The 24,382-nt window shown below is 38.1% G+C and overlaps 1 long non-coding RNA gene across 1 annotated transcript; it reads right to left on the reverse strand.

Annotated features, from left to right (window-relative positions):
• Nucleotides 1–9,458: 9,458 nt before the first annotated feature.
• On the reverse strand, nt 9,459–17,131 carry LOC127461395 (uncharacterized). The gene is made up of 3 exons (XR_007900055.1): nt 17,051–17,131; nt 10,707–10,809; nt 9,459–9,634 (listed from the first exon to the last, which is right to left on the reverse strand). It is a non-coding gene; the product is annotated as an uncharacterized LOC127461395 (long non-coding RNA).
• Between the last annotated feature and the right edge of the window lie 7,251 nt (nt 17,132–24,382).

Below are 24,382 nucleotides of genomic sequence, written 5' to 3' on the forward strand. Positions count from 1 at the left end.
GTGCATAAACTAAAAAAGCATATACTGATCAATTACCCCCCATCTCTACACATCTGTATGTAGAAGACTTTACCTCTTGTGCAAGCAAAAGCCACAACAGTAGGTAGTACCAAGGCAGTACTACTGAAATGTAACAAGTCTTTGTCTTGCTTAGGACACCTTTAGATAGTGATATTGTTTAGAATGTCAACATTTATTGCTAATATTTCATTGTGGTATAGTCAAAACCTGGTTATATTTAGAAATATAACCCTTGCTCTTACTTGGGTTTTTCTCTGGTGCAAATCAAATAGTCACCTCAGTAGTAAGTCATAGAATCATAGAATCATAGAATTGTAGAATCAACTGGGTTGGAAAAGACCCCTGTGATCATCAAGTCCAACCCTTGATCCACTACCACCATGGTTACTAGACCATGGCACTAAGTGCCACATCTAGTTTCATCTTAAAAATCTTCAGGGTTCTACCTGGTTGCTCTCCAGCCACTCTGTCCCCAGCCTGTAGCACTGAATTGGATTGTTGTGGCCAAAGTGCAGGACCTGGTACTTGGCCTCGTTGAACCTCATCCCATTGGAATCAGACCATCTCTCCAGCTTGTCCAGGTCTTTCTGAAGAGCCCTACTGCCTTCTGGCAGATCAACACTCCCCCCCAACTTGGTGTCATCTGCTAATTTGCTAATGGCGGACTCAGTCCCCTCATCCAGATCATCAATAAAGATAATAAGCAGACTGGGCCCAACACTGATCCCTGAAGAATACCACTAGTGACCGGCTGCCAACTGGATGCAGCACCATTCACCACCACTCTCGGGCTTTGCTGAAGTCCATCCAGGTAGACTACACCCACAGCCTTCCCCTCATCCACCAGGTGGGTCACCTGATCATAAAAGGAGATCAGGTTGGTCAGGCAGTACCTGCCCTTCCTAAACCCCTGCTGACTGGGTCTGATCCTTTGTCCATCCTGTAGCTGTTGTGTGATTGCACTCAGGATAATCTGCTCCGTCACCTTGCCAGGCACTGAGGTCAGGCTGACAGGCCTATAGTTTCCTGGGTCCTCCTTCTGGCCCTTTTTGTGGATCAGCGTGACATTTGCCAACTTCCAATCACCTGGGACCTCCCCAGTGAGCCAGGACTGTTGGTAAATGATGGAGAGCAGCTTGGCGAGCTCTTCCACCAGCTCCCTCATCACCCTTGGGTGGATCCCATCTGGTCCCATAGACTTGTGGGGATCCAAGCAACTCAGCAGGTCACTAGCTGTTTCCTCCTGGATTACAGGGGGGTTATTCAGCTTCCAGTCTCTGTCTACCAGTTCTGGAAGCCAGTTGTCCTGAGGACAACCTGTCTTACTGTTGAAAACTGAGGCAAAGAAGGTGTTAAGTACCTCAGCCTTTTCCTCATTCTTGGTGACTCTGTTCCCCCCCATGTCCAGCAAAGAATGGAGGTCTTCCTTGCCCCTCCTTTTGCTGTTGATGTGTTTGTAGAAACACTTATTATTGCTAACAGAAGTGGCTAGATTGAGTTCAAATTGTACCTTCGTCTCTCTAATTTTCTTTCTACATCACTTAACTATATTCCTAAACTCATCATGAGTAGTAAGCCCTTTTTTCCATAATCAGTAAGCTCTCCTTTTCCCCCTAATTTTCTTTAAAATCTCCCTGTTCAGCCAGGCTGGCCGTCTTCTCTGCCAGCTTGCCTTTCTGTACACTGGGACAGCCTGCTCCTGTGAGTTCAAGACTTCCTTCTCGAAGCATGTCCATCCCTCCTGGCCCCTTTGTTTTCAAGGGCTGTTTCCCAAGGTACCCTCTGAATCAGTCTTTTGAGTAGGCCGAAATCTGTCCTCCGAAAGTCCAGGGTAGAAGTCTCATGCACAGACAAGAAATGGACTGGGGACTAGATCCTAAATGCACTTTTTATGCTCTCTGGATTATCCTGCTGATGCTTTCTGTGATCGTCATGCATTTTAAGTGTGACATACTTCTTATGGCCCTATACTTCATCAGTACAGCTGTGAGTGTGTTTACAGTACTTGGGCTGTGAATTGCTGTTTCTTTGCTGTGTTGACCGAAAAAAACCCCATACCTACAGCCAAAGAGAGCAGGAAACAAAACATAACACTCTTTGGATATCCAGCTCTCTTCAAAGTTCCAGTTAATTTCAATAAAAACAGTGTGTATTCCATATCTAACCTTAGGCTGTCTCTTTTGTTGATGGAGTATAGGCACTTCCTGGGTATTTTACATGTTATAAATGTTACACATGGGACCTATTTTTAACGTTTAATTTAGTATAAAATGAATTGCACCCTAGCAGTGCTTATTTCTGCCCATTCACCATAATAGGAAGAGAGGTATAGGTACAGATCTCAAATGTTAGTCCTACACAGTGTTTGCATCATGCTGTAAGCCTTTGTGGGGAGACCAGGCTGAGGCAAACATTGTGTGAGTTACTACTGGGATATTCAAAGTGCTGAACTTGTTTTGTCTAAATGAACTACAAAAAAACCTCCTGTGCAGCACATATATCTCCCTGATATGTGAAACCAGTGTATGTGCCTGGATCAAGGTGCCGCTGTGACAGAGTGGTGGCTCAAACCGTGGCATGCCACCATGGTTTCTGGAGTGATGCAGTGTGCAAATCTGCTTTTGAAAATGATGAGCTTTTCTGGTTTAAGTACAACCAGTAATAATCCAGTAGAGCTATGCTTTTTTTGTGTAATAAATTTAAGCTACTTCATCCTGGTATTCCATTTGAGTACTCTTCCTGCATTGTTTATATTTTAAGCTTTGTTAGAAGGAGAGGTAAGTGTTGATAACAGACAATTTGCCACCAGTAAAGACAATCTAGATGTAAGGTGCTAAAAACTCTCATTTTGAACAGGATGAGGGTTAATTAAGTTCAGATATTCCTATCAGGCATTCATTAGCCAGTGGTTTATACGTCAGCTTGATGCAAATGTACTGACATCTTGTATCTTTATTAACTTAATTGACTATTCACTTGTTATTCAGATGGACTGTGAAACTGCAAGGATTTATCTTTGATGCTCAGCAATGCAAGGAACCAAATTGTTACATTATCTGTTTTTAACTTATTCCTGAGGTTTATGCTAAATTTGACTTTCAGTAGAAGCCTAGAACTTCTCCAGATACATCATTTAGGCTAATACTAGACAGATGCCCCTTCCAAGGACTTTCTGTCCTTTCTAATGCCTCATATGTTCTTTTAAATAAGAAGACTGCCCTGTGAACAGTACATCTATTCTATTAGTGTGATTATTGCACCTTTCACTGAGTTTCTGTGAAATGGATGCAGAGTTGTTCATATATTGATAAGTTGATATTAATCTGTTACAACATTCTGTAATAGTAAATTATAAATTCATCTAACACAAATACCACTATATAAAGCTGCAATTATTCAATTAATATGCCCACTCTTTTAACCAACATGCTGAAAGCTTTAAGTGCAGTCTGTTCAGAGTCAGGAGGCTGCAGACTGCCTGCATTGTGTATTATGCGTAAAGAATTGCAGATTCTTTTTTCAAATGTCCTTTCTGAAGGTAACCTTGCTAAAATGGTAGTTTCTATTATTGCCTTTTTATATTATTTTAATAAATCCTGTAAATGAGGATGAAAACTTAGTAGCACCCTTTGCCTCAAGGTGTTTGTCTTTTTAAAGACATTTTTGCCATCATTGCACATGGACTGACTCTACTGGAGTCAGTAAGAAATAAGACAGTTCCTTTCAAATCTCTTCAATTTAGACTAAGCTATAGTCTATAAAAAAACATGAGTCTCATCAGCTTTTTAATAAGCATAATCCAGCAGTAGTTGATGCATTTTGTGAGGGACAGGATCAAGTGGACACAATTTTGCAAATTCTTTTAGCTTATGTCTAACTGTAACTCCGTTTGGAGCCTCCCAGCTAGCAAATATTTAGAAGAGCCAGGACTGCTATTCTTCAAGTTTGTTGGTCTATAACACACTCCTGTTTTTATCAGGAGCAAGAATTTATTCGAGAAAATGCAGATGCCTCCTGTATTCCTTATTCCAATATGAAGAGTAAACACAGTTTTTCATTCCAATTCAAAACCCAGGAAACACACAGACAAAACAACCCTAATGGCCCTGGGGGATGTTGCTCTCCTAGCTTAAGGTGGAAATCACTTTGTCATAACAGTACCATGAATGATGTTCTTTGAAAGATATTTATAGGTAGGGCTTGCTTGTAAAAGGACAATTCATGTTATTAATTGTTATTAGTAACATAAATATTTTAAATCTAATTTTGTATTTAACCCTTTTAGATATCTAGTGTCATTATTACTATTATTATTTTCTTTCATTTTAACTTTTCAGTACAGTATAGTGTCCTTGAAGCAGTTTGCTTTTTGATGGGATGAGTATTGTACCTCACATAAAACATAAGGAATTTGAAATACCAGAGTTTCTTTTAGCACAGAGGTGCATTTGAAGTTTTACAATGATTTACGTTTCTGGAGATTACTCAGTGCTCTAGATAGGGCACAGCACAGAGGAAAGGGCAATTAATCAAATGTAGTAAAACTGATCCACTAAGATATTTCCTGTGCTGAAGGACTTATTGTAATAACTAAAGATTATTGTGACAGTTATTATGATGGTCATGGATAGAATTAATTTCTCCAAGCTTTAGACATAAAACCACTCAGTGTCTGGGCCAAGGCTCTTCACAGGCTTCCCCAATAGTCAATAGAGAGAGAGAGAAACCTTCAGAGATATCTTTCAAGACAGTTGTCCATTTCCAGTTCTCACCACAGATAATGGAGAAGCTTAGATTTTGCATAGCTACAACTGAATAAGATAAAACCCACCTAAAAATCCCATTTCTCCCTGAGTGTTTTTCATTTCCAAGATGTCAGAGATTACATTTTCCTTCTCACACAGAGTTTGGTGAAAGGTTACTGAGTTTTGGCTTTAGAGGATCAAGTGTGAAGAACTGAGTGAAAAAACCTGTGATGCCTTCTATGACGAAAAAACTACCTGGATGAGAAAGGGGAGGGCAGTGGATATTGTGTACCTTGATTTTAGCAACACTTTTGACACTGTCTCTTGCAACATCCATATAGGCAAACTCAGGAAGTGTGGACTGGATGAGTGGACAGTGAAGTGGATTGAGGGGGTTGTGTTCAGTGACACACTGTCTGGTTGGAGACCTTTACTGGTGCTGTCCCCCAAGATTCAATACAGGGCCCAATATTGTTAACATATTCATCAATGACTTGGATGAAGGGGTAGATGACTCCTCAGCAAGTTCACTGATGACACAAAGCTGGGAGGGGTGGCAAATACTCCAGAGTGATATGCAGCCTTTCAGAAGGACCTCAACTGGTTGGAGAGATGGGCAGAGAAGAACTGTCTGAATTTCACCAAAGGCAAATGCAGGGTCTTGCACCTGGGGAGGAATAACCTCAGGCACCAAGGCAGGCTGGGGCTGGGAAGCAGCTTTGCAGAGAGGGATCTGAGAGTTGTCTGTGTGCCAGCAGTGTGTCCTTGTGGCCAAGAAAGTTAATGGTCTCCTGGGGTGCATTAGGAAGAGCATACCAGAAGGTTAAGGGATGTGATCTTGCCCCTCTACTCTGCCCTAGTGAGGCCACCTCTGGAGTTCTGTGTCCAGTTCTGGGCTCCTCAGCACAAGAGAGACACGTTCCTGGAGTGTGTCCAGTGGAGGTCTATGAAGATGATTATGGGACTGGAGCATCTCTTATAAGGAAAGGCTGAGGGAGCTGGGCAGGTTCAACTCCTGGTTGTGATGGTAATTTTGGACCACAATGGAATAAAGTTTTTTATGTGTTTTACTTAAAATAAATAAAAGCATACTGAAGCACGACAGTTTCCAACAAATTCAGTCTGCTCTGAATTCAAACAAGTTACTGGAGGAAGTGCTAAGCCAACCAGTCTCCTAGACAGAAATTACATTTTCACTGCACATATTCAGAAAATATTTATGTATAATTATGTGATCAGTACTGTCCCTGACTGAAATTGCTTAAGTATCCTTTAAAAATTATGCAATGAGAACATATGGAAGAAATACTGTCTTTTCTCACCTTGGGTGATTGAAATTTTGAAGAATATTTCAGTCTCGCAGCCTGTCACTGTCATTCTGTGAAAGGGTCTGCTGGGCTTGGATCACACCACCAGCATTTTGCAAATGAAGACATTTTGGTTCCTGTACTTGATAGGGCAGGATAAGTGAGGTTATCTCATTTGCACTTAAGATCTAGCATCAGTAGGTATGCTTTAGCATCAGGAGAAATGATTGACATTGCTATAAGTCTTCAAGCTGTCATTCGTGGGGAGTGTTAGCTACTGAAACAGCTGTTCTGTTATCCACATGTACTGCAGGAGGTGTGCTATGAGAGTCAGAATTATTCTGATTTCAACAGGTGCCTTTATCCTCCTTGGATAAAGTTTCATAGTCAGGAAATATTTTCCAGCACTTTCATGCTTCCGGTGGCATATTATATAACTTACGAAATGCAGACATCCAGTACTATCCTATCCTATCCTATCCTATCCTATCCTATCCTATCCTATCCTATCCTATCCTATGCTACTCTATCCTATCTTATCCATTCTATCCTCTCTTGGCCTATCTTGGCCTGTCCTGTCCTGTCCTGCCCTATCTGAAATAGGATGGAATCATCCATTAATTTCAGACATAATTTCAGCTTGTACATTAGTCAGTCTTACCCTCTTTACTCAACTATGAACATCACACTTTCTAATTTAAATCCACTAGGCACTGGTAAAATTTTATGCCATTCCCCCTTTCACACCAGTGGTTAATACTTTTGCTTTCTAGTAGTTTTGTTTTTCAGCTTCCTGCTGTAAACATAAAGTGAAAAAAATGTAGTGAGTGTTGTAGGTAAAGTTTCAAACTGCTCTCAGTTCATCTGTATTTGTACCTCTGTCCTAACTGAAGATCCCTTCAGAACCATAGAATAGGGACAAACACCCTGATTTGCTTCTAGAATGACCAGTGCTGACTTTGAAAGAACTCCCATTGGCTTCTATGGCCCAAATTGCAACTTTTGGCCAAAAGTTAACCTCATTCTGCCTTTCAGGGTCAGAGCAATGGAAACCAATATTTTAAAAGCCAAACTTATCTGTTCCAAAGCAAAATCCATGTACAAAGCTGCATCTTTAGGAGCTGTTCAGGGCATAATTTCACTTCAGAGTAAGATAGAGGATATACCCATAGTGCTGTGATGGCATTACCAACGGATAAATAAAAAAGGGATGTATATTCCTTCAATCCTATAAAAATCATCTCAAGTAACTTGTCCTCTAACATACCTTTTTCCTTGTATCAAGCTTTTCTGCAGAAATTCACACTAAAGCCATACACCTTTTCCCCCAATAAGGACTAATACCATTGCTGTAGGACATAGCCACGGGTGAGGGATAGAAGTAAAGAAAGACAAATTGAGGTGTTAATGAACTGATGAGCAACAGGAAGACAGTTCATATTTGCCTTGTTCCTCTCACCAGTGATATCTGAAAATTTCTTGGTTTTTTGTAACCTCATGAAACAACGTACTTCTACAGCCAAATAACCTCACATCTCCTTTTATTATTAGTGCTATTGCATAGAACCTAAGCTTACACAAATATCCCTAGTGACATGATTAACTTCAGAGGTACTAGTCAGCAGGAGTCAGTTGCAGAGCATAAACTGATTAATATTTGAGGACAAGGATAGGACAAGAGAGGTCACTCATCTAATGTGCTTTTGAGTATTTTCAACTAAAAATAGAAAGGAAACATAACACATCATCTTCAGGGAGTTATTTCAGCAGTAATTGGAGAATCTGTGGTTGCTTTCCTGAGTGCTTCTCTGTTCTTGGTTTTCTCTTGGTCATAGATTAAAGGCAACAACAACAACAAAAAAAGAAAAAAAAAAAGGAAAGTACAGATAGGAAAAGTATTTAAAATCTGCATGTGGATCATTTCATCTGACCAAGAAATCTATCCAATAAAATAAATTTATGGAAGGTACCAAATTTACAGAAGCACAACAAAGTTAGATGGTGTGCCTGATATGTTGGTGTTGTGTAAAAGAAGAATGAATTTGATATTTTTATCTCTTCAGATTTCTTTTACTTTTTGTGCAGCAGACTGCTCTTCTTCTTAGGCCTAGATGTTTCCTCCTAATTCTATTATGGTAAGCATTTAAATATGCTCTTATATGCTGACCTCTATGAGAATTAAAGTAAAAACATCTGCTGAATACTTTGCTGAACAAATATAGATGATTAATTTATGCTTAAGTACCCTGAATAAATGGGGGCCGTGCTGGCAATGTTCTCATTTCGTACACAGGATGGGAGGTTTGCAAATATAAAATAATGGAAATTTGCTGATTTTTATTAACTGAAAATCCTGTCTAGTTGACTTGGTTTCACTACTACATCTATGAAAAAACTTGTTTTTTTTACATTTCTCCATATAAATATACTGCTGCCATCTCTGATTCATTCTGGTGGACTAATCTTGCTGCTGATGTCTGGACAGGAACCCGAGACACTCTCTTGCCCAGCAGCCGCAGGTCAGCATCAAGTCACTTACTCTTGCACCCTGTCAGAAATGAAAGTAAGGCAGAGAAAGAACATGGAGACAATGTAGTCAGCATGGAGAAGAAGTGATGTGAATGGGCTGGGGAAAGAGTTGTGAAAGAACAGCTGCTCCGTGGGAAGGACCCTGGTGAGATGAGGCTACAAAACCTGGATAAAGAGTGGGAGTGCTGGAAACTCAAAAGATCAATGGGCAGACTGCAATTAGGACTACCTTGAGGCAGATTCAGTCTGTGATCTGGTAAGACATTAGATTACAGTATGCTAAATGGGAAGGATAGAAAGGTGGAATTAATTCAGGTCCAGCTTTAAGAGTTTATCAATTTGCTCTATTGCATTCAAGTAGGATACCCGTGTGAGAGCTGATGTCACCCGAGCAATGGACTGAGGTAGTGGGTGGGGAGAGGTGAGACTATGCAAGGGGAAAGAGAATTTGGAACGGGTGAGTGTAACAGATCCAGTACATAGAGATGGGAAGCGAATGATACCAGGAGAGCCACAAGTGATCTGTGACCCAGGCTACACTCCCAGGAGCTGGGACAGATGTACGCCCAAATAGCTGTATTTCTTGCCAGAATTCTGAGACTAAAACAGACTAAAGAGGTAGTCCATTGAGAAGATTTTCGATTCATATCATATTTTGATTCATATCATCTTCAATATTTCACTTATAGATTTTTTTCATTAAAAGTAAGAAGAATCTTCTCATTCATACATCAACAAATAAGGACTAATAAAGAACATCTAAATTGCCCAGTCAAGATTTTCAAAATTTAGAAAGCTCTAAAAAAACCAAAACCTGAGTTTGTCCATCCCATTTTAATTTGATCGCAGTGTTCATATACATGTGTGCAAAAAGTAGTTTTTCCCAGAGTCACAATTTATACAGAGAAGCATCAACTGTTTTACTTCTGCTTTTATCTCTCCTCTCTGAGTTGTTCTGTGGAACAACAAGAATTCTTTCAAGTGTTGTTTTGGCATTCAGTCTATATTTCTCTTTCCTCTGTAGTATCCCTGCTGTAAGAAAACAACTATAAGCAGACTGAAATCTTTGACAAAAATTTTGCTCTAAGCAAATGTGACCTTATAGTTCTATGGCTCCACTGGCTTCTATATTTCCAAAAATAAATAATGGGCAGGATGTTTATACAACAATTCTATCCATGAAATGGATCTACCTTTTCCTTAAGGTATTGTCTAACAGAAAAACTAATAAATGTATATTTGGCAAAAGAAAGCCAATGAATTTGAAGGATACTCTAAACATTAACTCTTGACTAAAGTCCTACTTGAGTTGCAAAAGTTGATCTTTTTGTCAATGTCTAAAGAGATGACAAATTCATATTGAAAAAAGGTGTTGAAATGTTAGTTAACTGTAGAGATTTTTTGAGTCATAAAGGCACTGTTCTTTATTGAATTAGAAATGACATCAGACAACATTCTGATTTGGGGAAAAAAGTGTCCTTTTCAGCCTAAAAGTAACAGTAGAGGAGAAGTCTGAGAATTCTGAGGAGCTATAGGATTTCATCCTCACCCTACTTCCTTGGTACTAACCTGCTTTTTTCCTCAAGGCATTGAAAGAGGCAAAAATTGATGCTCTAGTGTGCTCTTGCGTGTATAATTTATTGGGCAAAATTACCTTCCTTTAGGCAGGAAGGACGGTCACTATTATTTATTGTAATAAATAGAATAGAGTGAGCCTTCTGTCTCTCACATCTTCTCAAAACATTATGTCTAGTGCCTCATTACCTGAAGCCCAAACCTCACTACATGAGTGCAGGCTGCTAGAAGACACACTCCCTGGGTCAGATGTTAGAGAAGCTTTAATCCTTTAGAACAATTTTTCAATACTGTTTACACCAGGGACTTCCTTGTACAAATCCTCTTTACACAAGACAAGAATAACACAGGAAGAAACTATTTGTCTGTGATCTCTGCAAAGAAGGAGAGAAACTGTAAGTCCTCAGGGGGCTTTCTATCACTTAAACTAACCAGGAGGGGATTAATCAAAGATATCTTTACTGCGTGATGTACAGCCAGCTTCAAAGGTGCAATCACATTGATCAGTGTACAACAGAACAACACTCACAGCATCTTATGTTTTAAGTTGTGGTAGAGCAGAGACTGAAATGCCCAGTTTGTTTCATCAGTCCTTCTTTCCCATCAAAACAACAGCAGGGTACTGTGATGCCCTGCAATCCAAAGTATGCTGGTCAGGTGTTTGCATAGAACTCAGCCTTGCACTGTAATGAAAAGCAAGCACTGGACCCTCCGTGGTGATTTTATGTGCTAATTCCTTGCAAGCAAATCTAATCTTCTTTCCCATTCCTTTTAAAAGCTGTTTTGTATGGAAACAAGTTTCCTCCATTTATGGAAGCTTGATTATCCCTGCATAACTCCATTTTACCAATGCCTAACTAGTGTTATTTCTATCCTAACACATTGGTACACAACTGAAATACTGAAGTAATTCTATTGCCATCAATGAGAAAAACTAGCAAACTCTCAGATACAAGTCCTTTATACATTGTAAATAGAATAATAGATGGAGACCTTATTAATAAATTTGAAGAAATATTTCTGAGTGAAAATTTACAAATACTTTTTTCATAAATCTCAATTAATCCTATATTTTACTAAAACATTGTTAGTTTTCTCTTTTTGTTGAAAATTATTAACTTGTATTACATTTGAAGAAAATATATATGTTACAAAAATGTTCCTCTCATGAAACACTTGTCCATTCTCATTAGTTACCTTGACATAAAATTTAACATAAAGCTTTTCCTAAAACTGGTTACAAATTTTTTAATGAAGAGTCTTGCTGTTAAAACTTCTAGGAAAAAAAATGTTTTCAAAGTATTCTAGTATCTTCTAGGTAATGCACATAGATTTTTTTGGCATCAGGGAAGGATTTTTGGGGAGACAAATAGTGTGACCTTAATCACAGGACAACCATATGCTAGTATCTACAAGATTTAGTTGGGTCTTATGGACTGACCAAGACTCTGATTTATATAATTAAGGAAAAAGGCTTTTCCATAAGTGTCTTACAGCCTAGCCATGTCCCTTTGTCATCAGGCCATAGATAACTAGTCTCTGCCTTTTTAATGCACAGAAAGTTTAGTTATTTATAGAAAGAGAAACAGAGGAAAGGAGAGTTCATATCCTTATTAAGTAGCCAGTTAGTTGGACTGTTCATTCTATTCCGTTTCTATTTGCCTCTTGTTCAGTCTGGGGCGTTTTCCTCCTTGAAAAACTTCAAAATATTTTGGTTCTATGCCAATATCTCACAAAACCAAATGTTAAGAACAGAAAATGTTTCAGTTGAGTGGAGTTGCTTTTATATAGATAATGAAGCTATTTCTGAACTCTCTAAAGAAAGGAAAGGTGAAGCTGAGAACAGCATCCCAGAATTTTTCGATGCTTTTGCTAAAAATGACACCTTTTCTTCTTTCTGAGATATGTCCACTTCCTCTGCTGCTCACCTTGTAGAATAGCAGAACAAACCTCAGTAGAGCAACAACAGTTCCATCTCAGATTGCCAGTTCCCTTTAGATGCCACTGCCCTCCTCTGCCCCAAATGATATTTATTGCCCAGGCAGTAAGGAAGACATAAGAGCAAGATCACAAGGGAGAAGGTAGTGTTTGTTATTTAGGGTCATCAACAACCATATTTGATTCTCTTTGTAACAAGTCTGACATTTCTCAGTAGGCCACACCAGTTTGGGATTTTCATCCCGTTTTCTTTATGTCCTGTCTCTTGCTACCCCTTCACTCCTTGGGAAACTCCTCTTTAAGTTGCTTTTGTCTGTGATAATTGGAAGAAAAAGACCAGTTGTGAAGCAAGGACAACTCACTTTTTTTGCCATTTAAGGAGTGCCCTCCACAAGAGGAACTGGTCTCTGCCCATCTCCCCATTCTCTGCAGCTGCTGAGCCAAACACTGGAAAAGGAATAAAATCAACTGAGCTGTGTCCTGAATGGAAGAAAGGAGTTGTTCAACCCCAGTGGAGTTAAACCCCTTGGGAAATGTGGAGGACAACTGGAGGAAGTTTAAAAGGAACTACAAGCAATGGGCAGCTGCTAAAAGGGAAGACAGAAGGCAGTCTGGTTTCTGACAGTAGGTGGTTTTGAACTAGTTTAAATGGTTTTCAGTAACTCAAGCAGAGAGGCCAACTCTGAAAGTGAAGTAAAAAATTCAAGGAGTATTTCACACTTCACATAAAAATGAACCATGTGAACAATTGTTAGACAGCCTCAGATAAAAAGGTTTGCAAGAATTGTGGAAGAATTTGTACAATTTGAAGCTGTACAAAGCTATCTTTCAGTTTGGATTTAAGTCAGTCTTTAACATCTGACTAAACTATGAGACCATCCAGGGTAAAGCACTTGAAAAGAGGGTCCTAAAAGATTAAGAACTCACCATTGACAAAGTAATTTTTTCCAGGCCAAAGAAATTGTCTGCTAAAGCTCCTGAGCCATAGTGTTTGCACATATTCGAGGTGATGGAAGATCTGAAGCATTGCAAGGATGGATACTTGAGGCATGAAGACATCTGGAGCAGTTCACAATCAAGAGCACAATGGTAGTTCATTGGAGATGGAAAATCCCAGGAACTACTTTGGTAAATTATCTCAGCATGTAAGTTTTAAAGTGTCAACAAGGGAAGCACAGCTTCGACAAAAAAGATAATGGTAAACCCTTCCTACCAAAAATCAACAGTGGTACAAAATGAGAAAAACATACTGTAAATTTAAATTAATATGGAAAATACATAGATTTAAATTCAGACAGAGCTGTGCAAGTCAATGCAATGAAAGAAACAATCATAAAGCACCTGAAAGTTAATGGATGGAGTTCAGTTCTTAGTAGTGAATCAGTCTACATTTTGGCAAATAATCAGAGTCTAAATGGAGTGCAGATGTTTGCTTTCTGTTAAAGGCTTTCTTAGTCTGTACAATCATATAAAATCAGTTTTTGAGAAGCTTCCGTTCTGTCTTACTCCTTCTGACTGTGAAGGGAACTTTAGATGGCTAGAACTTAACACAGGTCTTCCTTTTAAGTTTTGGAAGTGGAATCACATGGAATAAATCTGAGTAAAAAACAAGAATATTAAAAACAAAAATTGGAAAGGGTATGTTCACTTTCTACTTCACTATGGAGAAAAGAAAATCCAGGGCAGGTGAGAAACAGGCAGGGCTCAGTCAGGTAGTGAATGAGATGGAAATCTAAAATCATTAAAGAAGACTATAACATGCCCTCTGGCTGTAGGAAAACTCAAAAGAACTTCAGAAGTTATCCATATTAATAAATTTGAATCTTTAAGTCAAAGTCAATGGACATATTTTTCTGAAGAGTGTAGAATAAGTAAAAGAACTGGAATGAAAAAAAACACATTGGTCACTAAAAGTGCTGGAGAGTTAAATTATGCAAAACTGAAATGCTCTTCACTCTCTGAAAGGACAGAAGTTTTTTGAGTTACAGTTAATACCAGATCATTGTTCTATGCTTCTCATTTCTGCTGCCTTCCATGATTAATGGGGCTGTATGTTGGTCAGAGAAATGTTAATTTATTTCTGTGCTTCAAGAATATCTAAAAGAGACTACGGACCTCTAATTTTACTGCTAGAAGTGACTCCCTGTGCCACCCACAAACACACAAGGATCACTTTTATACTTATTATGTTTTCTTAATTGAAGACAAAAAAGACAATTTTTTTTCCTTTTAAAATTCACACTCTATATAATTTGGCTAAAGCATCCTGAGTCAGTTGCAGAGCTGAAGTATCTACTTGCCTTCTCAAGAAAGAAAATGTTCATCTTTCTAAGCTGAAAAGCGAACTGAAATAGTTGAAGACAACATTTTACGCAGAGAATAGATCTATTAACACAATGGATTGGGTGTTGCTGGGACAAGATGTTTCAAGGCCATATTTTCAGTCTGAATTGCATTTTTATATTATGTAGTACTTTTGAAAAAGATGACATAGAAGTAATTCCAAAGGGATTAACAGGAAAAATACGTGTCATATAAGGATTGCAAAATGTAAGGAAAGCACAGAAATGTTTTATCCTGATCTCAAGTGAATAGCAGCATTGAGGGCAACATTAAACCTCATTGTTTGGCAAAAGACTTTTGATCAAATTAAATAAAAATACAAGTCTAGAAGAATAGAGGTAACTGGTCTCAGAATAAAACAAGCAGACCTGCTTGCATTGCACAGGACAAAACACACAAACAAACAACCCTTGTCTGTTGTTCTCCCTTCCCCAGGACTGTCTTCCTAGAAATTAAAATTCTGTGTTCATGTATATCGATATTCCTCAACAGATATGATAATCTGGCATAGAAATGTCAGTGGGATTACAAACACGAGACTAAGCAGTTTGCAAAGATATGGGTTTAGACATTTCACCACTTGTCCTTTTTGACCAGAACTTCAGAAGCTGGTTACAGAACAGTGAGGAAATAACTTCAACTTTTTATTAAACAGCAGTTGGGTCACAGTCTGATCTGTCAATTTACAAAACAGCAGGAGAGAATTATGAGCTGTATCTAAAACTCCTAGGAAATTGTGAATCTTAAAGGAATGTATTCCCTCAGATTAATCTATTTGTTTCCTTACTTGTTGTAATGGTAAAATATCAGTAAAACCTTGGTTATAAATTAGTTTTATATATTTTTCAGGTTTTAGAACCCATTTCAGCTAGACCACAGAGAGGACCAATAGGAAGAAGATTCATTGTCTTTTGATAGCACTTGTTATGGTTTTCATCAAAATTTGTCAGAGATATTTTTAACTATCTAGAAGAAGATAATCTATGTGTCAAAATATATGACCACACAGTCTAATTTATTAGGAAAAAATCCCAAGTTATTAATAAATTCTCATCCATTTTAAGTAAAAATTCCTGGGCTGTCAAATGTTACAGATGACAAAAGCAGTCTTTGTCCTACTTGGTCAGTTCTCCTACTAATAAATGATGTGTGCCATATATACCCTATATATATATATATATATATATATGACTTTAGAATAAGCTTTTTTATTTCAGCTGATTGAGCACAAATTCTGTCATAAAATATGGTAATACATAAACTATATGTTCTTGTGTGTTATATACAGTTTTCATACTAAAAAGATGCAAAAGAATAACAAATTCTATGCTCATGGCTGGAGGAAAAAAAGGTAGGAAAACTACACCCCAAGACTGGAGAGTTATGCTTCAAAAATAGCCCTGGAGGTAGAGTATGGCCCTCAGGCTGAGAGCAGTTAATGACTGCACACTGGAGTCCAATCCCCAGCCTGCAAGCTGGATTTGAATTTGAGCTCCTGAGTTTGCAACTGTAAAACTAACTACTCTGCTAACAACCCACAGAGACCAGATGGACAAGTAATTAATTGCAAATCCCTGTGCATTTTCAATGTATGACTGGGGATACACATTTGTACATGTGTACATGTATACAAACAATAATGATTTTTATTAGAAGATGGGACCATTTCTGAAGTTTCATGGAGTCTTAATAAAAAGGCATCTCTCTCATAATTTCTTGTTCCCTTTTCGAGAGACCATATGGAGTATTAACGAGACAATAGAATTGGCACACAAGGAACATGGGTTTTGTTTCGCATGCTACTGGGGTGACTTTGCACAACTCTCAGCAAGTTGTGCATTTGCAGGAGATAGGTAGGCAGGGGGGAACAGCAATGGCTTTCAGCACAGCTAGATCTGGATGTGGGCATCTGCTCAAAAATAGTGTGAAGGAGCAGCATGGATACATGCCCTCAACCTTACTCCTAGGAAAAGAAGTCAATTAAAACACTTGTAAGATGCCAAAAACACCTCCAGGCACCAATGCTACTGCTTTGTGGGCCATGTCCTCTCTACACAATTGCTGAATTCAAACAGGTGATCCTCAAACTAGTCTGTTATGGGGAGTCACAGGGGGTGAATCATTCCCTGGAGTGTTTATTTTTCTAGGCTAACTAAAGGGAAAATTCAGGAAGACTGGGCTCTTGAACTAAGGCCTTTTAGTAGGTGTTATTAGGTAAGGTAAATATGGCCTTAAACTAATTTACTGAGGTAGAGAACTCATTCAGCTCTCACTTATGCAGTCCTGCAATTTGCCCACTGGTTGAATTTTAAGAAATGCATCTGCCACCTTGTCCTCCTTATGCAAACCTATAAAAAACACTGGAGTGAAAGAAGTAATTTATAATACAACTTTCTACTGGTTCTAGTGATTTTTGCAATGAAGAACTATACTGTAGATTGTGTAGCAAGCTGAATTGGTGTAATGGCATATGCATTGCAATGAATGCCAGGTGCTGTTTGACACCTAAGGCTAAACTTAGTCTACAGTCTAAGCTGGAAAGGTTTTATATTGAGAAAAGAGAAAAAAAAAAGGAAGGCAATAGGGGCTTACCTAATTTTACCCTTTCCCCTATCTGGCCAGTTGTGTCTTGGCAAAGCTACATGGTGGGCCTTGGTAAAAGGAACCATTCCATATATCTGTCATAATGAAATGATTCCATAAAGACTGATTAGAGTGGAAAGAATAAAACCTTTCTTCCTAATGCTCTGTTGCAACGTGAGAACACTTACCATGTCTTTGTTGCTCCAGAGAAGCAAGTACACGTCTGTACCACTCAAATGTAAGCTTTGTGAAGCAGGCTAGGCTTAGCACATCCATATTGCTTGTACAATGCAGCTTCCTGAGAAAAAATGTCTTCTGACTCTTTTTGCTAAGAAGAGAACTTGGTTTGCGACTTATATGCAGTGCAGATGACTTGGAGATCGGTGCCATGGAGTGAAAGAGGCGCTGAACCCATCTGACAGTAGAAATGCATGCTGTGAAATCAGTGAGATTTTGTTACATTTCTTTTTCCAAATATAAACTTCACAGATTTTAATTTTCAGAAGTGTTCATTCTTTTTTCATAGCTGCAATAGCAGCAGTATGAATCTGTGCATTCATTACCTACATACAGCAGCTTGACTTTTTTACAGTGACTCATTGGAGCCTCAGGTCACTGAGTGGGAAGGTTTCAAAGACCTGCTAAGGAAGCATAGTCCCTGTCAGGAATTTTTGATATAGATTATCTCTACCTTGTGCAGCTGAGCTACTGACAAAGTGATTTCACAGGAGATCTTTATATATATTTAAAAGGTGATTCACTCAGCCTTGGAGACAACAGATATTCAAGTCAGTCGACTGCAACGCTGGAAAAATCACCCTATGGTACTAAATACTTTTTTTGTAACTGACAGAATCATTATTTTTTGTGTGCACTGTAGTTCCTTTGTGTGATATAAGCACTCATTATCCTATACTTGTTCAGGTTAAAAATCTCTGCTGGATGACACAGGGAAACTTGAGCAGCAAGGTAACAATTAACGGTCCTCAAAAGGTTTTCAGGTTCCATCTGGGTAAATGCAGATGGATTTGAAAATGGTTCTGCTAAAATGTCTCTCTTGCTTCAACTCCACCTGTTTTTCTTTTAATCCCTCTCGTTTTTTTTTTTTTTAAGGCAAAATAATTTGATTTCAAAATCAGGTGGCAGATTTAACAATCTCAGATTTTAATTTGCTGAATTGCCATCTTTTAAATTTCAGTCTAGTTTAATAGTTCACTTGTAGAACCCACGTCTTGATGTTTTATTTCTCTTTCATATCCAGATAAGTTCTGCATTGAAATCAATAAATGATCCAAACTGTCTCTCTGTCTTTTTGTTTCCTTTGAGGGCATTAGTGACTTGGAGACAAAGATATTAAGGAATTTGCTGACTTAATGTTTTCACTGAAGAACTTTAATTCATGGTATATGAAATGCTAAATGGTGATGTTTTGGTATCATAGAAGCTCTGGGTGTCATTAGGCATTGTTCTGGCTAAATGTAGCGCTGGTGTTGTGGCTATCCATTTTTAATGCTTGTTTTTTTCAAAATTGTATAACTCATTTTTAGTAATCTTCCGGATGGACCGCAAAGATACAACTCCCAAGTTGTTAGGCTCAGGTCTTCTATGGTTAACCCGAAAACAACGTCATGTCTTTGGGCTACCACTTCCCTGATGTATTTAGTCAGAAATCATGGGAACAGACATTTTAAAATTTCCATTTTTGGAGTTCATCCTCTTATCCTGAAATTCTTGGCCTGGGGCAGGCTGGAATTTTGGTCTGCCAGGTTTTTTTTTCATTACAAATTTAGGCAGAGGTGAGAAGGTGTTGTTTCAAATTGAAGTGAAACCGAACACCAACTTTGCAAAACCATTGCATAATGTATTGACCCTTTCTTCATACCATTTATTCAAATAAATAATATAAATCTTAACTTAAAGTCCACTACTTAAGCTAATCCAATGATGAAAAAGCAATACAAATCACCTTGAAATGGGTAATCATTATATTTAGTAAGAAAACACTTTTTGTTATACAGATATTTTTGTCTAGGAAGATGGATATTCTACACTGGTGTAAGACACATACTCAGCATGAAAAGCTAATGGGAAGCAGTTTTCCATGGTAGAATTTATACTGGCATAACTAGTAAAAATCCTTTTACATTTTTTTGTGAAAGCTTTCCAAGTTGCCTTTGACAAGATAAGCCATGTTCCCCCAAGAAGATATTGTTATCCATTAAGACTTATTTTATTTCCATACAAAACTGGCCCCTAACAGTTGGATGGTATGATGATCTATTTGCCAGAGCATATCAGTACGTGCATGGTCTGTACCTGACAAACTTTTTAAAAGGCAGAGGACACTGCAATGGGAGCAGTGTCTTTACTGATAAAAGTGGGAATAGTGTGATAAAAGGTGCTTATTCCACCTACAGTTGTACAGATTTGCTCACCTTCCATCTCCATTCCCACTACTCCAATGCCACACAGCAGTGTCATTACAAGGCCCTGCAAGACTACAAGGGACTCAGGATAGTAGCATATCTGAGCACCTTGCTTCTTGTGCTGCCAAGAGTCAAGGTTAAAAGTGTGGCCATCGTCAAGCTTAAAAAAAGAAATCTGTTGATAGTTCTCAACAGATTCAAGAATACCAGTTCTAGAGTTGCATTTCTCTTAAATGTCATGGGAACAATCCCAAAGAACTCTGCTTGTTGAGAGGCCATTAATTGGATTCCTGTTTCCGATATTACCTGAGAAACCTATGATAGATTCATAAACAATTTACATGTGACATAGTTGTTTCCTCTGAGCAAGTGTTATGACCTTTTTCATTTATCTCTGTTACCTTTGGAGAGAAGGCCAACACCAGATGTCATGGTTAAGCTAAAATAATCACCAGGTTATGAGGAGTGTTGGTGTCACTGGTGAAGTTAAGGAACAGTGGAGATGCTGTACATCTTAAGCACCTTTGTTTAGAGACTCTCTGAATAACCTCTTCGGTCTCTTTGGCATATGTGAGCTATAGTGGAATGTAAATAGTGTTAAAATAGATTTTTTAGTAATAAATGAGCATGCCAGTTGCACAAATGGCATATAAATTCTGTTACCACATCTTTCATACCTGAAAACAAGTGTTGGCTGTTTCTGTCATTGCTAAGGAGCTTATTTCCTTTTGGTTGTAGTTTTAGTTCTAGGGTGCACATAGGGCCTTTTCTTTTGAGAGTGATATAATCTTCAGTTCAGTATTACTATGTTGGATGTACTGGCAGAGATATGTCACCTCCACACCCTGGTAAAGTAAAGCTTACCTCAACCTGTCTGAAGATTGTCTGTAGTGCGTTCCTCAGCTGCAGCTTCATTCTCAGCCTTAAGACACTAACTTGCTGAAGTTGACCAAAAATGAAAGAGCTCAATTTTTGGACAGCTCACTGAGCTTATTGAGGTGGTTCACATGCACCTACCAGAAGGTGCCTGTACATCTCTCTGCCCAGAGCTATAGCCCCCTAAACAAGGACGGTAAAATAAATCTGTGGCTCTGCACAGACCAAAAGTCACAGTCTGTAGCAACAGGAGATCCATTTTATTCAACAGCTGAATCTAATTCAACTAGAGGATGAGCTGACAGAAGAGCTACAGGAGTAAAATTCCTCTTCTGCTTTCCAAAAGGTGAAACAACCTCTGAACAGCAGGGGACACCTGGGGCTGGAAAGATGATCCAGAAATTGAGACGCAGCATGTTCAGAGATGTGTGTTACCATTTTTGTCTGCCTACAGTGCTAAAACAACCCCCACCTTGAAAAGGTAAAAAACTCAAACCCTTATTGCAGAGCTCCAAAATTATGACAGTGCTGAGGGCAATACAAGAAAATAGATTTTCCTTGTGTTATTTTAAACACAATGTATACATTTGTATTAAATAACCTCTCCATCGTATCAATCCACTGACTATAGGTGGAGAAGAAATTTACCCATCTTACTAAGGATCATTTTGTCCTAGTCACATATGTACATATTATGGAAGGAGTACAGTTGAATGCTCAAGATATTATCTAGATTATCTCACTTCTGATTTGAACAGCAGATAACTCACCTAATTCTCATATCCAAACCCAAAAATAAAATACATGAGTTTACCTACTTTTTTCCTCATTTTCACTACTAAACTCAGTAATGAGGTAATGCAAATGGTCTCAAAATGGCAGAAATTTTCTTGTTAGGATGATAATAAAGACAGTGTGTTCATGAAAAATAGATTACTCGCTTTGGCTAAGTTTAATGCAAATAATGCACATGCAAATACTTGCATGGGAATCTCATGCAGTTTAACAAGACCAAGTGCAAGGTGCTGCACCCGTGTCACAGAAACCCATGGAGTCAGTACAGGCTGGTGGATGAACAGATTGAGAGTAGCCCTAACAAGAAGGACTTGGAGGTTCTGATGGATGAGACGCTGGACATGACCCAGCACTGTGCGCTCACAGACCAGAAAGCCAATCGTGTCCTGGGCTGCTGCAGCAAAAGCAGTGTGGGCAACAAGTCAAGGGAGGAGATTCTTTCCCTCAACCCTGCTCTGGAGACCCCACCTGGAGTGCTGCACCCAGCTTTGGGATGCCCAAAGAATGAAAGATGTAGATCTTGGAATAAGTCCAGGATGACTAGAGGGATGGAGCACCTCTCCTATGAGGAACAGCTGGGAGAATTTGGCTTGTTCAGAACGGAGAAGAGAAGAATTAAAGGTGAAATAATTGTGGCCTTCCAGTACCTCAAGTGAGCTTCCAAGAAAGATGGAGAGGGACTTTTTACAAGAGCATGTAGTGACAGGATAAAGGGAAATGGCTTCAAACCGAAAAAGAGTAGGCTTAGTCTAGGTCTTAGGAAGAAATTCTTTACTGTCAGGGTGGTGAGGCACTGGAACAGGTTGCCCAGAGAAGCTACAGATGCTCCATCCCTGGAAGTGTTCAAGGTCAGGTTGAATGGGGCACTGGGCAACCTGGTTTGTTGGAAGGTGTTCCTGCACATGACAGGGGGGTTGGAACTATATGATCTTTAAGGTCTCTTACAACCTAGGACATTCTTTGAATTCTATGATTCAATGACTCTATGATCTTATGATTCTACGTGTGCTTGAAATAATAAACAGAAATCAAGCATTAGTGACTGAAATATAAATATTCAGACAGAACTAATGAGAGAGATAGTAACTGTTTTGATTATGCCATTGGTTAGTTATTAAGAAAATGATGAAACCATAATCTGTGTGTGTAGTGAGGCACTTATTTTAACAAATAAAGCAAGTGATGGGTTGACTTCCATCTTAAACCACTTTCAGTGAAATAAACTTAATTCAATTTTCACTTGGGTAGGCAGAAGACATCCCATCTAAATACAACCCTGCATATTTTTCTTTTCTACTAAGATGTTATTGTTTTATTGAAAGAAAAATTATTTGACAAGTTTATATTTTAATTAATGCAATTATTTTTATTTGCTTAGAATAAGAGGGATTGTGATGGTAAATCCACACTTTATACAGTGAAAATCCATTTTACTCCCATGAAATGATACCTATGATACAACAATGTGAACTGGTAGGCTTACTGATCTTCACAATTAAGTCTCAAACTTTTTGGTTTTATATGATTTGTTACGATTTTTAATTTGGGTTTGCAGTTTTCTTGTCTGTTGATTTGCTTTGTTTGGGTTTGTTTTTTTTTCCTTGGGGGGGATGAATAATGAGATAACAGAGAACTAGATTCATCACCATTCTAGCAGTTTGAAGGCTCATGGTAACTGTAGCTGAAATGGAATGTTGTAAGGAATGGTTCATACTTTTCTGAAAAGCATTTTTATTTTGGATTGGACCTGCAATACAGTAATTCTTGGTTTAATGACATGGGTAATGTCCTGTGGTTCTGTCAGGGAGAAATCCAGGGAGACAAATCCTGACCCTCCTACCAAAAAGCCTATTCCTGCCTTCTTTGAGAAGATTCATGCTCCCTGACAGACCACCCTTTGAGGGATGTGTCCTCCTGTCTCTAAAGCCCTACCAAGCTGAAATTCGAAGAATGGTTTCCCTCCCCTGAGGAGCTGAATGTGCAAAGAAGTTACTTGCTGTTTCTTCAGTAGTTATTTGGAGTTGGCTTAAAGAACCCTTCATGATATCCAGAAGGCAGCCACTTGACAGAATCTCTCCCAAAAGATTATTTATTAAGAGAATTTGTTAAGAATTATTAAGAATTATTTTATTAAGAATTCTTATCTTGAATTCTTCTGCACATTTTCATACTGGAGTCCTCTCAAATTTCTACTGACCTATTTTCAGTGTATGAATTACTTGCAAATCCCTTTGAAATTAATTATTTATCTTCAAGGACCTTGGGTTTGTCTGTTACCTGGTATTTTCTTTCAACTGGTATATTTTCACCAAAAAAAAAAAAAATGCTTCATTTGCAATGACAGAAGCAGAGTTTTACAGAATTCACTGCATTGCCATGGGAACAAATGAGTTCCTTCTGAATCATCATGGCCAAACTAACTCAGATGAAATAGGAACAAGCCCTAACCTTTGCCCATTCTTCAAACATACGTCAAAACTGATACAGTTTGAATGTTCAAAAAATTGAGAAGGTCCCTGGGATACATAGGTGGATTTCTAAAGCTATTTATATTATTGGAAAAGCAAAGAGGCACCTGCTGATTTATCTGTACCCTTTCACACTCGAATGCTTAAAAATATGTGACTTTCATGCTGCAAAGAATAATTAACAACTTACTGAAAAACCTGGGAAGAAAGGATATTCTTTTTGAAAATTATTTCAGATTCACTATCATACTTCTTTCCTTTTAGGATTTTTCAATACATTTTTATGTTTATAATAAAAAATCATATTTTTGTTCAATGTCACAAAAATGTCTTTTTCCTTATTATCCCTAGATCCATTAGAATGTGTCATATGTATAACTTTTTTTGTGCCTATTTTTATCACTTAGATTTTGTCAAAAGACAGAAAAATTTTGAGAAGTAACTCTGGAAGACTATTAAAAAATTGTGAGGAATCGACAAAATAATTTTATTTTATATTATATGACTAAAAGATAAAAAATTGAAATAAAAATACCCCAATTTTTGAAAATCAAAATTAGAAGATGATTTTTTCCCTTATTTTTCCTGACATTGTCTTTCAAGGTAAAAAATTTTAAACTGTGGTGTCTTGCAATGAAAAATGTTATTTTATGACCAGACATATTTCACTAGGAAGATTTTGGTATGCCTTCCTTTTGACTGATTTTTTACCTGATTTTATTGAATTTTGCATCTTGAAATGATTCATTCTCCATCACTCAGTAAAGTGAGTCTAC

The sequence above is a fragment of the Manacus candei genome, unplaced genomic scaffold (genome assembly GCF_025592945.1).
Source record: "Manacus candei isolate 608988 ecotype Guabito, Panama unplaced genomic scaffold, ASM2559294v1 h1tg000104l, whole genome shotgun sequence".
Lineage (NCBI taxonomy): Eukaryota > Metazoa > Chordata > Aves > Passeriformes > Pipridae > Manacus > Manacus candei.